Below are 18,957 nucleotides of genomic sequence, written 5' to 3'. Positions count from 1 at the left end.
AATGCAGTTGATTTTATGCAGCATGATTGATTGCAGTGGATTCCTGCGGCATGAATGAATGCAGTGGATTTTTTGCAGCATGGCACAAAGCATTACGATTTAATGCAGTGGATTCCATGCAGCGTCATTGAATATAGAGGACTCCATGTATTGTGCCAAAATGGATCCCGATTGTACTCAGTGCAGTTGACGCAGTGAGGCCCAATGCATCCCGATTGAATGCAGTTGATTTAATGCAGCAGGGCCAAAAGCATCCCGATTGAAGGCAGTGGATTCCATGCAATGTCATTGAATGCAGTGTAATACATGCAGCCTGGTAACATGCATCCGGATTGAATGCAGTGGATTCCATGAAGCATGCTTGAATGCAGTGGATTCCATGCAGCCTGGTAAAATGCATCCCAATTGAATGCAATGGATTCCATGCAGCATGATTTAATGCAGTGCATTCCAGGCAGCATGAAGAAATGGAACCCTATTGAATGCAGGGAATTTAATGCAGCATGATTGAATGCAGTGGATACCTGCAGCATGATTGAATGCTGTGGATTATTAGCAGCAAGGCCCAAAGTATTCCGAATGAATGCAGTGGATAACTGCAGCATGATTGAATGCAGTGGATTTTTTGCAGCATGGCCCAAATCATCCCGATTTAATGCAGGGGATTTTCTGCAGCATGTCCCAAAACATCCCGATTGAATCAGGTGGATTACATGCAGCATGATTGAATGCAGTGGATTTTATGCAGCATGGCCAAAAGCATCCCGATAGAATGCAGTGGATTCCATGCATTGTGATTGAATGCAGTGTAATTCATGCAGCGAGGTAAAATGCATCCCGATTGAATGCAGTGGATTCCATGCAGCGTGAATGAATGCAGTGGATTCCATGCAGACGGGTTAAAAGCATCCCGATTGAATGCAGTGGATTCCATGCAGCGTGATTGAATGCAGTGGATTCCATGCAGCCAGGTAAAATGCATCCCGATTGAATGCAGTGGATTCCATGCAGCATGATTGAATGCAGTGGATTCCATGCAGCATGAAGTAATGCAACTCTATTGAATGCAGGGGATTTTATGCAGCATGATTGAATGCAGTGGATTCCTGCAGAATTAATGAATGCAGTGGATTTTTTGCAGCATGTCCCAAAGCATCTCGATTTAATGCAGTGGATTCCATGCAGCGTCATTGAATGCAGAGAATTCCATTCATTGTGGCGAAATGGATCACGATTGTGTGCAGTGGAGTCCATGCAGCGAGGCCAAATGCAACTTGATTGAATGCAGTGGATTTTATGCAGCATGGCCCAAAGCATCCCGATTGAATGCTCTGGATTCCATGCAGTGTGATTGAATACAGTGGAGGCCATGCAGCGTGGTGAAATGCATCCTGATTGAACGCAGTGTATACCATTCAGCGTGGCTAAATGGATCCCCATTGAATGCAGTGGATTCGATGCAGCGTGGCCCAATTGATCTCAATTGAATGCAGTGGATTCAATGCAGTGTGGTGCAATGGAATCTGATTGAATGCAGTGGATTCCATGCATCGTGGCCCAATGGATCCCAATTGAAAGCAGTGATATCAATGCAGCGTGATTGAATGCAGTGTATTCCATGCAGCCTGGTAAAATGCATCCCGATTGAATGCAGTGGATTCCATGCAGCCTGATTGAATGCAGTGGATTCCATGCAGCCGGGTAAAATGCATCCCAATTGAATGCAGTGGGTTTCATGCAGCTTGATTGAATGCAGTGTATTCCAAGCAGCATGAAGAAATGGAACCCTATTGAATGCAGTGGATTTTATGCAGCATGATTGAATGCCGTGGTTTCATGCAGCATGATTGAATGCAGTGGATTTTTGCAGCATTGCCCAAAGCATCCCTATATAATGCAGTGGATTTTCTGCAGCATGTCCCAAAATATCCCGATTGAATGAGGTGGATTACATGCAGCATGATTGAATGCAGTGGATTTTATGCAGCATGGCCAAAAGCATCCCGATTGAATGCAGTGGATTCCATGCAGCGTCAGTGAATGCAGAAGACTCCCTGCATTGTGGCACAATGGATCCCATATGTATTTAGTGGAGTCAACGCAGTGAGGCCCAGTGCATCCCGATTGAACGCAGTGGATTCCATGCAGCGTCATTGAATGCAGTGGATTCCATGCATTGTGATTGAATGCAGTGTAATCCATGCAACCTGGTAAAATGCATCCCGATTGAATGCAGTGTATTCCATGTATTGTGAATGAATGCAGTGTAATACATGCAGCGTGGTAAAATGCATCCTGAATGAATGCAGTGGATTCCATGCAGCATGATTGAATGCAGTGGACTCCATGAGGCCTGGTAAAATTCATCTCAATTAAATGCTGTGGATTCCATGCAGCTTGATTGAATGCAGTGTATTCCATGCAGCATGAAGAAATGGAACCCTATTGAATGCAGGGGATTTTATGCAGCATGATTGAATGCAGTGGATTCCTGCAGAATTATTGAATGCAGTGGATTTTTTGCAGCATGTCCCAAAGCATCTCTATTTTATGCAGTGGATTCCATGCAGCGTCATTGAATGCAGAGTATTCCATTCATTGTGGCGAAATGTATCAGGATTGTGTGCTGTGGAGTCAATGCAGCGAGGCCAAATGCATCTCGATTGAATGCAGGGGAATTTATGCAGCATGGCCCAAAGCATCCCGATTGAATGCAGTGGATTCCATGCAGCGTCATTGAATGCAGTGGATTCCATGCATTGTGATTGAATGCAGTGTAATCCATGCAGCCTGGTAAAATGCATCCCGATTGAATGCAGTGGATTCCATGCAGAATGATTGAATGCAGTGGATTCCTGCAGCATGATTGAATGCAGTGTATTTTTTGAAGCTTGGCCCAAAGCATCCCGATTTACTGCAGTGGATATTCTGCAGCATGTCCCAAAACATCCCGATTGAATGCAGTGGATACCGTGCAGCATGTTTGAATGCAGTGGATTTTATGCAGCATGGCCAAAAGCATCCTGATTGAATGCAGTGGATTCCATGCAGCCTCATTGAATGCAGTGGATTCCATGCATTGTGATTGAATGCAGTGGATTCCATGCAGCCTGGTAAAATGCATCCCGATTGAATGCAGTGGATTCCATGCAGCATGATTGAATGCAGTGGATTCCATGCAGCCTGGTAAAATGCATCCCTATTGAATGCATTGGATTCCATGCAGCGTGATTGAATTCAGTGTATTCCAGACAGCATGAAGTAATGGAACCCTATTGAATGCAGTTGATTTTATGCAGCATGATTGATTGCAGTGGATTCCTGCGGCATGAATGAATGCAGTGGATTTTTTGCAGCATGGCACAAAGCATTACGATTTAATGCAGTGGATTCCATGCAGCGTCATTGAATATAGAGGACTCCATGTATTGTGCCAAAATGGATCCCGATTGTACTCAGTGCAGTTGACGCAGTGAGGCCCAATGCATCCCGATTGAATGCAGTTGATTTAATGCAGCAGGGCCAAAAGCATCCCGATTGAAGGCAGTGGATTCCATGCAATGTCATTGAATGCAGTGTAATACATGCAGCCTGGTAACATGCATCCGGATTGAATGCAGTGGATTCCATGAAGCATGCTTGAATGCAGTGGATTCCATGCAGCCTGGTAAAATGCATCCCAATTGAATGCAATGGATTCCATGCAGCATGATTTAATGCAGTGCATTCCAGGCAGCATGAAGAAATGGAACCCTATTGAATGCAGGGAATTTAATGCAGCATGATTGAATGCAGTGGATACCTGCAGCATGATTGAATGCTGTGGATTATTAGCAGCAAGGCCCAAAGTATTCCGAATGAATGCAGTGGATAACTGCAGCATGATTGAATGCAGTGGATTTTTTGCAGCATGGCCCAAATCATCCCGATTGAATCAGGTGGATTAGATGCAGCATGAGTGAATGCAGTGGATTTTATGCAGCATGGCCAAAAGCATCCCGATTGAATGCAGTGGATTCCATGCAGCGTCATTGAATGCAGAAGACTCCCTGCATTGTGGCACAATGGATCCCGTATGTATTCAGTTGAGTTCACGCAGTGAGGCCCAATGCATCCCGATTGAATGCAGTGGGTTTTATGCAGCATTGCCAAAAGTATCCCGATTGAGTGCAGTGGATTCCATGCAGCATCATTGAATGCAGAAGACTCCCTGCATTGTGGCACAATGGATCCCGTATGTATTCAGTTGAGTTCACGCAGTGAGGCCCAATGCATCCCGATTGAATGCAGTGGGTTTTATGCAGCATTGCCAAAAGTATCCCGATTGAGTGCAGTGGATTCCATGCAGCGTCATTGAATGCAGTGGATTCCATGCATTGTGATTGAATGCAGTGTAATTCATGCAGCGTGGTAAAATGCATCCCGATTGAATGCAGTGGATTCCATGCAGCATGATTGAATGCAGTGGATTCCATGCAGCCTGGTAAAATGCACCTCAATTAAATGATGTGGATTCCATGTATCCTGATTGAATGCAGTGTATTCCATGCAGCATGAAGAAATGGAACACTATTGAATGCAGGGTATTTTATGCAGCATGATTGAATGCTGTGGATTCCTGCAGAATTATTGAATGCAGTGGATTTTTTGCAACATGTCCCAAAGCATCTCTGATTTAATGCAGTGGATTCCATGCAGCGTCATTGAATGCTGAGAATTCCATTCATTGTGGCGAAATGGATCACGATTGTGTGCAGTGGAGTCCATGCAGCGAGGCCAAATGCATCTCGATGGAATGCAGTGGATTTTATGCAGCATGGCCCCATGCAACCCGATTGAATGCCGTGGATTCCATGCAGCGTGGTGAAATGCATCCTGATTGAACGCAGTGTATACCATTCAGTGTGGCTAATTGGATCCCTATTGGATGCAGTGGATTCTATGCATCGTTGCCCAATTGATCTCAATTGAATGCAGTGGATTCAATGCAGTGTGGTGCAATGGATACTGATTGAATGCAGTGGATTCAATGCAGCCTGGTAAAATTAATCCCGATTGAATGCAGAGGATTCCATGCAGTGTGATTTAATGCAGTGTGATCCATGCAGCATGAAGAAATGGAACCATATTGAATGCAGTGGATTTTATGCAGCATGATTGAATGCAGTGGATTTTTTGCAGAATGGCCCAAAGCATCCTGATTTAATGCAGTGAATTTTCTGCAGCATGTCCCAAAACATCCCGACTGAATGCAGTGGATACGGTGCAGCATGATTGAATGCATTGGATTTTATGCAGCATGACCCACAATATCCCGATTGGATGCACTGGATTCCATGCAGCATGATTGAATGCAGTGGATTTTATGCAGCATGGCCAAAAGCATCCCGATAGAATGCATTGGATTCCATGCATTGTGATTGAATGCAGTGAAATCCATGCAGCCTGGTAAAATGCATCCCGATTGAATGCAGTGGATTCCATGCAGCATGATTGAATGCAGTGGATTCCATGCAGCCTGGTAAAATGCATCCCTATTGAATGCATTGGATTCCATGCAGCGTGATTGAATTCAGTGTATTCCAGACAGCATGAAGTAATGGAACCCTATTGAATGCAGTTGATTTTATGCAGCATGATTGATTGCAGTGGATTCCTGCGGCATGAATGAATGCAGTGGATTTTTTGCAGCATGGCACAAAGCATTACGATTTAATGCAGTGGATTCCATGCAGCGTCATTGAATATAGAGGACTCCATGTATTGTGCCAAAATGGATCCCGATTGTACTCAGTGCAGTTGACCCCGTGAGGCCCAATGCATCCCGATTGAATGCAGTTGATTTAATGCAGCAGGGCCAAAAACATCCCGATTGAAGGCAGTGGATTCCATGCAATGTCATTGAATGCAGTGTAATACATGCAGCCTGGTAACATGCATCCGGATTGAATGCAGTGGATTCCATGAAGCATGCTTGAATGCAGTGGATTCCATGCAGCCTGGTAAAATGCATCCCAATTGAATGCAATGGATTCCATGCAGCGTGATTTAATGCAGTGCATTCCAGGCAGCATGAAGAAATGGAACCCTATTGAATGCAGGGAATTTAATGCAGCATGATTGAATGCAGTGGATACCTGCAACATGATTGAATGCTGTGGATTATTAGCAGCAAGGCCCAAAGTATTCCGAATGAATGCAGTGGATAACTGCAGCATGATTGAATGCAGTGGATTTTTTGCAGCATGGCCCAAATCATCCCGATTTAATGCAGGGGATTTTCTGCAGCATGTCCCAAAACATCCGGATTGAATCAGGTGGATTACATGCAGCATGATTGAATGCAGTGGTTTCCATGCAGCCTGGTAAAATGCATCCCTATTGAATGCATTGGATTCCATGCAGCGTGATTGAATTCAGTGTATTCCAGACAGGATGAAGTAATGGAACCCTATTGAATGCAGTTGATTTTATGCAGCATGATTGATTGCAGTGGATTCCTGCGGCATGAATGAATGCAGTGGATTTTTTGCAGCATGGCACAAAGCATTACGATTTAATGCAGTGGATTCCATGCAGCGTCATTGAATATAGAGGACTCCATGTATTGTGCCAAAATGGATCCCGATTGTACTCAGTGCAGTTGACGCAGTGAGGCCCAATGCATCCCGATTGAATGCAGTTGATTTAATGCAGCAGGGCCAAAAGCATCCCGATTGAAGGCAGTGGATTCCATGCAATGTCATTGAATGCAGTGTAATACATGCAGCCTGGTAACATGCATCCGGATTGAATGCAGTGGATTCCATGAAGCATGCTTGAATGCAGTGGATTCCATGCAGCCTGGTAAAATGCATCCCAATTGAATGCAATGGATTCCATGCAGCATGATTTAATGCAGTGCATTCCAGGCAGCATGAAGAAATGGAACCCTATTGAATGCAGGGAATTTAATGCAGCATGATTGAATGCAGTGGATACCTGCAGCATGATTGAATGCTGTGGATTATTAGCAGCAAGGCCCAAAGTATTCCGAATGAATGCAGTGGATAACTGCAGCATGATTGAATGCAGTGGATTTTTTGCAGCATGGCCCAAATCATCCCGATTTAATGCAGGGGATTTTCTGCAGCATGTCCCAAAACATCCCGATTGAATCAGGTGGATTACATGCAGCATGATTGAATGCAGTGGATTTTATGCAGCATGGCCAAAAGCATCCCGATAGAATGCAGTGGATTCCATGCATTGTGATTGAATGCAGTGTAATTCATGCAGCGAGGTAAAATGCATCCCGATTGAATGCAGTGGATTCCATGCAGCGTGAATGAATGCAGTGGATTCCATGCAGACGGGTTAAAAGCATCCCGATTGAATGCAGTGGATTCCATGCAGCGTGATTGAATGCAGTGGATTCCATGCAGCCAGGTAAAATGCATCCCGATTGAATGCAGTGGATTCCATGCAGCATGATTGAATGCAGTGGATTCCATGCAGCATGAAGTAATGCAACTCTATTGAATGCAGGGGATTTTATGCAGCATGATTGAATGCAGTGGATTCCTGCAGAATTAATGAATGCAGTGGATTTTTTGCAGCATGTCCCAAAGCATCTCGATTTAATGCAGTGGATTCCATGCAGCGTCATTGAATGCAGAGAATTCCATTCATTGTGGCGAAATGGATCTCGATTGTGTGCAGTGGAGTCCATGCAGCGAGGCCAAATGCAACTTGATTGAATGCAGTGGATTTTATGCAGCATGGCCCAAAGCATCCCGATTGAATGCTCTGGATTCCATGCAGTGTGATTGAATACAGTGGAGGCCATGCAGCGTGGTGAAATGCATCCTGATTGAACGCAGTGTATACCATTCAGCGTGGCTAAATGGATCCCCATTGAATGCAGTGGATTCGATGCAGCGTGGCCCAATTGATCTCAATTGAATGCAGTGGATTCAATGCAGTGTGGTGCAATGGAATCTGATTGAATGCAGTGGATTCCATGCATCGTGGCCCAATGGATCCCAATTGAAAGCAGTGATATCAATGCAGCGTGATTGAATGCAGTGTATTCCATGCAGCCTGGTAAAATGCATCCCGATTGAATGCAGTGGATTCCATGCAGCCTGATTGAATGCAGTGGATTCCATGCAGCCTGGTAAAATTCATCCCAATTGAATGCAGTGGGTTCCATGCAGCTTGATTGAATGCAGTGTATTCCAAGCAGCATGAAGAAATGGAACCCTATTGAATGCAGTGGATTTTATGCAGCATGATTGAATGCCGTGGTTTCATGCAGCATGATTGAATGCAGTGGATTTTTGCAGCATTGCCCAAAGCATCCCGATATAATGCACTGGATTTTCTGCAGCATGTCCCAAAACATCCCGATTGAATCAGGTGGATTACATGCAGCATGATTGAATGCAGTGGATTTTATGCAGCATGGCCAAAAGCATCCCGATTGAATGCAGTGGATTCCATGCAGCGTCAGTGAATGCAGAAGACTCCCTGCATTGTGGCACAATGGATCCCATATGTATTTAGTGGAGTCAACGCAGTGAGGCCCAGTGCATCCCGATTGAACGCAGTGGATTCCATGCAGCGTCATTGAATGCAGTGGATTCCATGCATTGTGATTGAATGCAGTGTAATCCATGCAACCTGGTAAAATGCATCCCGATTGAATGCAGTGTATTCCATGTATTGTGAATGAATGCAGTGTAATACATGCAGCGTGGTAAAATGCATCCTGAATGAATGCAGTGGATTCCATGCAGCATGATTGAATGCAGTGGACTCCATGCAGCCTGGTAAAATTCATCTCAATTAAATGCTGTGGATTCCATGCAGCTTGATTGAATGCAGTGTATTCCATGCAGCATGAAGAAATGGAACCCTATTGAATGCAGGGGATTTTATGCAGCATGATTGAATGCAGTGGATTCCTGCAGAATTATTGAATGCAGTGGATTTTTTGCAGCATGTCCCAAAGCATCTCTATTTTATGCAGTGGATTCCATGCAGCGTCATTGAATGCAGAGTATTCCATTCATTGTGGCGAAATGTATCAGGATTGTGTGCTGTGGAGTCAATGCAGCGAGGCCAAATGCATCTCGATTGAATGCAGGGGAATTTATGCAGCATGGCCAAAAGCATCCCGATTGAAGGCAGTGGATTCCATGCAGCATGATTGAATGCAGTGGATTATTTGCAGCATGGCCCAAAGCATCCCGATTGAATGCAGTGGATTCCATGCAGCGTCATTGAATGCAGTGGATTCCATGCATTGTGATTGAATGCAGTGTAATCCATGCAGCCTGGTAAAATGCATCCCGATTGAATGCAGTGGATTCCATGCAGAATGATTGAATGCAGTGGATTCCTGCAGCATGATTGAATGCAGTGTATTTTTTGAAGCTTGGCCCAAAGCATCCCGATTTACTGCAGTGGATATTCTGCAGCATGTCCCAAAACATCCCGATTGAATGCAGTGGATACCGTGCAGCATGTTTGAATGCAGTGGATTTTATGCAGCATGGCCAAAAGCATCCTGATTGAATGCAGTGGATTCCATGCAGCCTCATTGAATGCAGTGGATTCCATGCATTGTGATTGAATGCAGTGGATTACATGCAGCCTGGTAAAATGCATCCCGATTGAATGCAGTGGATTCCATGCAGCATGATTGAATGCAGTGGATTCCATGCAGCCTGGTAAAATGCATCCCTATTGAATGCATTGGATTCCATGCAGCGTGATTGAATTCAGTGTATTCCAGACAGCATGAAGTAATGGAACCCTATTGAATGCAGTTGATTTTATGCAGCATGATTGATTGCAGTGGATTCCTGCGGCATGAATGAATGCAGTGGATTTTTTGCAGCATGGCACAAAGCATTACGATTTAATGCAGTGGATTCCATGCAGCGTCATTGAATATAGAGGACTCCATGTATTGTGCCAAAATGGATCCCGATTGTACTCAGTGCAGTTGACGCAGTGAGGCCCAATGCATCCCGATTGAATGCAGTTGATTTAATGCAGCAGGGCCAAAAGCATCCCGATTGAAGGCAGTGGATTCCATGCAATGTCATTGAATGCAGTGTAATACATGCAGCCTGGTAACATGCATCCGGATTGAATGCAGTGGATTCCATGAAGCATGCTTGAATGCAGTGGATTCCATGCAGCCTGGTAAAATGCATCCCAATTGAATGCAATGGATTCCATGCAGCATGATTTAATGCAGTGCATTCCAGGCAGCATGAAGAAATGGAACCCTATTGAATGCAGGGAATTTAATGCAGCATGATTGAATGCAGTGGATACCTGCAGCATGATTGAATGCTGTGGATTATTAGCAGCAAGGCCCAAAGTATTCCGAATGAATGCAGTGGATAACTGCAGCATGATTGAATGCAGTGGATTTTTTGCAGCATGGCCCAAATCATCCCGATTTAATGCAGGGGATTTTCTGCAGCATGTCCCAAAACATCCCGATTGAATCAGGTGGATTAGATGCAGCATGAGTGAATGCAGTGGATTTTATGCAGCATGGCCAAAAGCATCCCGATTGAATGCAGTGGATTCCATGCAGCGTCATTGAATGCAGAAGACTCCCTGCATTGTGGCACAATGGATCCCGTATGTATTCAGTTGAGTTCACGCAGTGAGGCCCAATGCATCCCGATTGAATGCAGTGGGTTTTATGCAGCATTGCCAAAGGTATCCCGATTGAGTGCAGTGGATTCCATGCAGCGTCATTGAATGCAGTGGATTCCATGCATTGTGATTGAATGCAGTGTAATTCATGCAGCGTGGTAAAATGCATCCCGATTGAATGCAGTGGATTCCATGCAGCATGATTGAATGCAGTGGATTCCATGCAGCCTGGTAAAATGCACCTCAATTAAATGATGTGGATTCCATGCATCCTGATTGAATGCAGTGGATTCCATGCAGCATGAAGAAATGGAACACTATTGAATGCAGGGTATTTTATGCAGCATGATTGAATGCTGTGGATTCCTGCAGCATGATTGAATGCAGTGGATTTTTTGCAACATGTCCCAAAGCATCTCTGATTTAATGCAGTGGATTCCATGCAGCGTCATTGAATGCTGAGAATTCCATTCATTGTGGCGAAATGGATCACGATTGTGTGCAGTGGAGTCCATGCAGCGAGGCCAAATGCATCTCGATGGAATGCAGTGGATTTTATGCAGCATGGCCCCATGCAACCCGATTGAATGCCGTGGATTCCATGCAGCGTGGTGAAATGCATCCTGATTGAACGCAGTGTATACCATTCAGTGTGGCTAATTGGATCCCTATTGGATGCAGTGGATTCTATGCATCGTTGCCCAATTGATCTCAATTGAATGCAGTGGATTCAATGCAGTGTGGTGCAATGGATACTGATTGAATGCAGTGGATTCAATGCAGCCTGGTAAAATTAATCCCGATTGAATGCAGAGGATTCCATGCAGTGTGATTTAATGCAGTGTGATCCATGCAGCATGAAGAAATGGAACCCTATTGAATGCAGTGGATTTTATGCAGCATGATTGAATGCAGTGGATTTTTTGCAGAATGGCCCAAAGCATCCTGATTTAATGCAGTGAATTTTCTGCAGCATTTCCCAAAACATCCCGACTGAATGCAGTGGATACGGTGCAGCATGATTGAATGCATTGGATTTTATGCAGCATGACCCACAATATCCAGATTGGATGCACTGGATTCCATGCAGCATGATTGAATGCAGTGGATTTTATGCAGCATGGCCAAAAGCATCCCGATAGAATGCAGTGTATTCCATGCATTGTGATTGAATGCAGTGTATTCCATGCAGCCTGGTAAAATGCATCCCGATTGAATGCAGTGGATTCCATGCATTGTGATTGAATGCAGTGGATTCCATGCAGCCTGGTAAAATGCATCCCTATTGAATGCATTGGATTCCATGCAGCGTGATTGAATTCAGTGTATTCCAGACAGCATGAAGTAATGGAACCCTATTGAATGCAGTTGATTTTATGCAGCATGATTGATTGCAGTGGATTCCTGCGGCATGAATGAATGCAGTGGATTTTTTGCAGCATGGCACAAAGCATTACGATTTAATGCAGTGGATTCCATGCAGCGTCATTGAATATAGAGGACTCCATGTATTGTGCCAAAATGGATCCCGATTGTACTCAGTGCAGTTGACGCAGTGAGGCCCAATGCATCCCGATTGAATGCAGTTGATTTAATGCAGCAGGGCCAAAAGCATCCCGATTGAAGGCAGTGGATTCCATGCAATGTCATTGAATGCAGTGTAATATATGCAGCCTGGTAACATGCATCCGGATTGAATGCAGTGGATTCCATGAAGCATGCTTGAATGCAGTGGATTCCATGCAGCCTGGTAAAATGCATCCCAATTGAATGCAATGGATTCCATGCAGCGTGATTTAATGCAGTGCATTCCAGGCAGCATGAAGAAATGGAACCCTATTGAATGCAGGGAATTTAATGCAGCATGATTGAATGCAGTGGATACCTGCAGCATGATTGAATGCTGTGGATTATTAGCAGCAAGGCCCAAAGTATTCCGAATGAATGCAGTGGATAACTGCAGCATGATTGAATGCAGTGGATTTTTTGCAGCATGGCCCAAATCATCCCGATTTAATGCAGGGGATTTTCTGCAGCATGTCCCAAAACATCCCGATTGAATCAGGTGGATTACATGCAGCATGATTGAATGCAGTGGATTTTATGCAGCATGGCCAAAAGCATCCCGATTGAATGCAGTGGATTCCATGCAGCGTCATTGAATGCAGAAGACTCCCTGCATTGTGGCACAATGGATCCCGTATGTATTCAGTTGAGTTCACGCAGTGAGGCCCAATGCATCCCGATTGAATGCAGTGGGTTTTATGCAGCATTGCCAAAGGTATCCCGATTGAGTGCAGTGGATTCCATGCAGCGTCATTGAATGCAGTGGATTCCATGCATTGTGATTGAATGCAGTGTAATTCATGCAGCGTGGTAAAATGCATCCCGATTGAATGCAGTGGATTCCATGCAGCATGATTGAATGCAGTGGATTCCATGCAGCCTGGTAAAATGCACCTCAATTAAATGATGTGGATTCCATGCATCCTGATTGAATGCAGTGTATTCCATGCAGCATGAAGAAATGGAACACTATTGAATGCAGGGTATTTTATGCAGCATGATTGAATGCTGTGGATTCCTGCAGAATTATTGAATGCAGTGGATTTTTTGCAACATGTCCCAAAGCATCTCTGATTTAATGCAGTGGATTCCATGCAGCGTCATTGAATGCTGAGAATTCCATTCATTGTGGCGAAATGGATCACGATTGTGTGCAGTGGAGTCCATGCAGCGAGGCCAAATGCATCTCGATGGAATGCAGTGGATTTTATGCAGCATGGCCCCATGCAACCCGATTGAATGCCGTGGATTCCATGCAGCGTGGTGAAATGCATCCTGATTGAACGCAGTGTATACCATTCAGTGTGGCTAATTGGATCCCTATTGGATGCAGTGGATTCTATGCATCGTTGCCCAATTGATCTCAATTGAATGCAGTGGATTCAATGCAGTGTGGTGCAATGGATACTGATTGAATGCAGTGGATTCAATGCAGCCTGGTAAAATTAATCCCGATTGAATGCAGAGGATTCCATGCAGTGTGATTTAATGCAGTGTGATCCATGCAGCATGAAGAAATGGAACCATATTGAATGCAGTGGATTTTATGCAGCATGATTGAATGCAGTGGATTTTTTGCAGAATGGCCCAAAGCATCCTGATTTAATGCAGTGAATTTTCTGCAGCATGTCCCAAAACATCCCGACTGAATGCAGTGGATACGGTGCAGCATGATTGAATGCATTGGATTTTATGCAGCATGACCCACAATATCCCGATTGGATGCACTGGATTCCATGCAGCATGATTGAATGCAGTGGATTTTATGCAGCATGGCCAAAAGCATCCCGATAGAATGCAGTGGATTCCATGCATTGTGATAGAATGCAGTGAAATCCATGCAGCCTGGTAAAATGCATCCCGATTGAATGCAGTGGATTCCATGCAGCATGATTGAATGCAGTGGATTCCATGCAGCCTGGTAAAATGCATCCCTATTGAATGCATTGGATTCCATGCAGCGTGATTGAATTCAGTGTATTCCAGACAGCATGAAGTAATGGAACCCTATTGAATGCAGTTGATTTTATGCAGCATGATTGATTGCAGTGGATTCCTGCGGCATGAATGAATGCAGTGGATTTTTTGCAGCATGGCACAAAGCATTACGATTTAATGCAGTGGATTCCATGCAGCGTCATTGAATATAGAGGACTCCATGTATTGTGCCAAAATGGATCCCGATTGTACTCAGTGCAGTTGACGCAGTGAGGCCCAATGCATCCCGATTGAATGCAGTTGATTTAATGCAGCAGGGCCAAAAGCATCCCGATTGAAGGCAGTGGATTCCATGCAATGTCATTGAATGCAGTGTAATACATGCAGCCTGGTAACATGCATCCGGATTGAATGCAGTGGATTCCATGAAGCATGCTTGAATGCAGTGGATTCCATGCAGCCTGGTAAAATGCATCCCAATTGAATGCAATGGATTCCATGCAGCGTGATTTAATGCAGTGCATTCCAGGCAGCATGAAGAAATGGAACCCTATTGAATGCAGGGAATTTAATGCAGCATGATTGAATGCAGTGGATACCTGCAGCATGATTGAATGCTGTGGATTATTAGCAGCAAGGCCCAAAGTATTCCGAATGAATGCAGTGGATAACTGCAGCATGATTGAATGCAGTGGATTTTTTGCAGCATGGCCCAAATCATCCCGATTTAATGCAGGGGATTTTCTGCAGCATGTCCCAAAACATCCCGATTGAATCAGGTGGATTACATGCAGCATGATTGAATGCAGTGGATTTTATGCAGCATGGCCAAAAGCATCCCGATAGAATGCAGTGGATTCCATGCAGCGTCATTGAATGCAGTGGATTCCATGCATTGTGATTGAATGCAGTGTAATTCATGCAGCGAGGTAAAATGCATCCCGATTGAATGCAGTGGATTCCATGCAGCGTGAATGAATGCAGTGGATTCCATGCAGACGGGTAAAAAGCATCCCGATTGAATGCAGTGGATTCCATGCAGCGTGATTTAATGCAGTGGATTCCATGCAGCCAGGTAAGATGCATCCCGATTGAATGCAGTGAATTTTATGCAGCATGATTGAATGCAGTTGATTCCATGCAGCATGAAGTAATCCAACTCTATTGAATGCAGGGGATTTTATGCAGCATGTCCCAAAGCATCTCGATTTAATGCAGTGGATTCCATGCAGCGTCATTGAATGCAGAGAATTCCATTCATTGTGGCGAAATGGATCACGATTGTGTGCAGTGGAGTCCATGCAGCGAGGCCAAATGCAACTTGATTGAATGCAGTGGATTTTATGCAGCATGGCCCAAAGCATCCCGATTGAATGCTGTGGATTCCATGCAGTGTGATTGAATACAGTGGAGGCCATGCAGCGTGGTGAAATGCATCCTGATTGAACGCAGTGTATACCATTCAGCGTGGCTAAATGGATCCCCATTGAATGCAGTGGATTCGATGCAGCGTGGCCCAATTGATCTCAATTGAATGCAGTGGATTCAATGCAGTGTGGTGCAATGGATCCTGATTGAATGCAGTGGATTCCATGCATCGTGGCCCAATGGATCCCAATTGAATGCAGTGATATCGATGCAGCGTGATTGAATGCAGTGTATTCCATGCAGCCTGGTAAAATGCATCCCGATTGAATGCAGTGGATTCCATGCAGCCTGATTGAATGCAGTGGATTCCATGCAGCCTGGTAAAATTCATCCCAATTGAATGCAGTGGGTTCCATGCAGCTTGATTGAATGCAGTGGATTCCATGCAGCCTGGTAAAATGCATCCCTATTGAATGCATTGGATTCCATGCAGCGTGATTGAATTCAGTGTATTCCAGACAGCATGAAGTAATGGAACCCTATTGAATGCAGTTGATTTTATGCAGCATGATTGATTGCAGTGGATTCCTGCGGCATGAATGAATGCAGTGGATTTTTTGCAGCATGGCACAAAGCATTACGATTTAATGCAGTGGATTCCATGCAGCGTCATTGAATATAGAGGACTCCATGTATTGTGCCAAAATGGATCCCGATTGTACTCAGTGCAGTTGACGCAGTGAGGCCCAATGCATCCCGATTGAATGCAGTTGATTTAATGCAGCAGGGCCAAAAGCATCCCGATTGAAGGCAGTGGATTCCATGCAATGTCATTGAATGCAGTGTAATACATGCAGCCTGGTAACATGCATCCGGATTGAATGCAGTGGATTCCATGAAGCATGCTTGAATGCAGTGGATTCCATGCAGCCTGGTAAAATGCATCCCAATTGAATGCAATGGATTCCATGCAGCGTGATTTAATGCAGTGCATTCCAGGCAGCATGAAGAAATGGAACCCTATTGAATGCAGGGAATTTAATGCAGCATGATTGAATGCAGTGGATACCTGCAGCATGATTGAATGCTGTGGATTATTAGCAGCAAGGCCCAAAGTATTCCGAATGAATGCAGTGGATACCTGCAGCATGATTGAATGCAGTGGATTTTTTGCAGCATGGCCCAAATCATCCCGATTTAATGCAGGGGATTTTCTGCAGCATGTCCCAAAACATCCCGATTGAATCAGGTGGATTACATGCAGCATGATTGAATGCAGTGGATTTTATGCAGCATGGCCAAAAGCATCCCGATTGAATGCAGTGGATTCCATGCAGCGTCATTGAATGCAGAAGACTCCCTGCATTGTGGCACAATGGATCCCGTATGTATTCAGTTGAGTTCACGCAGTGAGGCCCAATGCATCCCGATTGAATGCAGTGGGTTTTATGCAGCATTGCCAAAAGTATCCCGATTGAGTGCAGTGGATTCCATGCAGCGTCATTGAATGCAGTGGATTCCATGCATTGTGATTGAATGCAGTGTAATTCATGCAGCGTGGTAAAATGCATCCCGATTGAATGCAGTGGATTCCATGCAGCATGATTGAATGCAGTGGATTCCATGCAGCCTGGTAAAATGCACCTCAATTAAATGATGTGGATTCCATGCATCCTGATTGAATGCAGTGTATTCCATGCAGCATGAAGAAATGGAACACTATTGAATGCAGGGTATTTTATGCAGCATGATTGAATGCTGTGGATTCCTGCAGAATTATTGAATGCAGTGGATTTTTTGCAACATGTCCCAAAGCATCTCTGATTTAATGCAGTGGATTCCATGCAGCGTCATTGAATGCTGAGTATTCCATTCATTGTGGCGAAATGGATCACGATTGTGTGCAGTGGAGTCCATGCAGCGAGGCCAAATGCATCTCGATGGAATGCAGTGGATTTTATGCAGCATGGCCCCATGCAACCCGATTGAATGCCGTGGATTCCATGCAGCGTGGTGAAATGCATCCTGATTGAACGCAGTGTATACCATTCAGTGTGGCTAATTGGATCCCTATTGAATGCAGTGGATTCTACGCATCGTTGCCCAATTGATCTCAATTGAATGCAGTGGATTCAATGCAGTGTGGTGCAATGGATACTGATTGAATGCAGTGGATTCAATGCAGCCTGGTAAAATTAATCCCGATTGAATGCAGAGGATTCCATGCAGTGTGATTTAATGCAGTGTGATCCATGCAGCATGAAGAAATGGAACCCTATTGAATGCAGTGGATTTTATGCAGCATGATTGAATGCAGTGGATTTTTTGCAGAATGGCCCAAAGCATCCTGATTTAATGCAGTGAATTTTCTGCAGCATGTCCCAAAACATCCCGACTGAATGCAGTGGATACGGTGCAGCATGATTGAATGCATTGGATTTTATGCAGCATGACCCACAATATCCCGATTGGATGCACTGGATTCCATGCAGCATGATTGAATGCAGTGGATTTTATGCAGCATGGCCAAAAGCATCCCGATAGAATGCAGTGGATTCCATGCAGCGTCATTGAATGCAGTGGATTCCATGCATTGTGATTGAATGCAGTGTAATTCATGCAGCGTGGTAAAATGCATCCCGATTGAATGCAGTGGATTCCATGCAGCCTGATTGAATGCAGTGGATTCCATGCAGCCTGATAAAATTCATTCCATTTGAATGCAGTGGATTCCATGCAGTGTGATTTAATGCAGTGTGATCCATGCAGCCTGGTAAAATGAATCCCGATTGAATGCAGTGGATTCCATGCAGCATAATTGAATGAGGTGGATTCCAGGCAGCATGAAGAAATGGAACCTTACTGAATGCAGGGTATTTTATGCAGCATGATAAAATGCAGTGGATTCCTGCAGCATGATTGAATGCAGTGGATTTTTTGCAGCTTGGCCCAAAGCATCCCGATTTAATGCAGTGGATTTTCTGCAGCATGTCCCAATACATCCCGATTGAATGCAGTGGATTTTATGCAGCATGGCCAAAAGCATCCCGATTGAATGCAGATGATTCCATGCAGCGTCATTGAATGCAGTGGATTCTATGCATTGTATTGAATGCAGTGGATTCCACGCATCCTGGTAAAATGCATCCCGATTGAATGCAGTAGATTCCATGCAGCATGATTGAATGCAGTGGATTTTTTGCAGCTTGGCCCAATGCATCCCGATTTAATGCAGTGGATTTTATTCAGCATGTCCCAAAACATCCCGATTGAATGCAGTGGATACCGTGCAGCATGACTGATGCAGTGGATTTTATGCAGCATGGCCAAAAGCATCCCGATTGAATGCAGAGGATTCCATGCAGCGTCATTGAATGAAGTGGATTCCATGCATTGTGCTTGAATGCAGTGTAATCCATG

This window comes from Sus scrofa, chromosome 14 (assembly GCF_054392235.1).
Source record: "Sus scrofa isolate SSC_HxYL_T2T_F1_AM1 chromosome 14, Sscrofa_HxYL_maternal_Yorkshire_Landrace_v2.0, whole genome shotgun sequence".
In the NCBI taxonomy this organism is placed as follows: Eukaryota; Metazoa; Chordata; class Mammalia; order Artiodactyla; family Suidae; genus Sus; species Sus scrofa.
The sequence above is the reverse complement of the archived record's forward strand: the minus strand, read 5'-3'. Positions refer to the sequence as shown.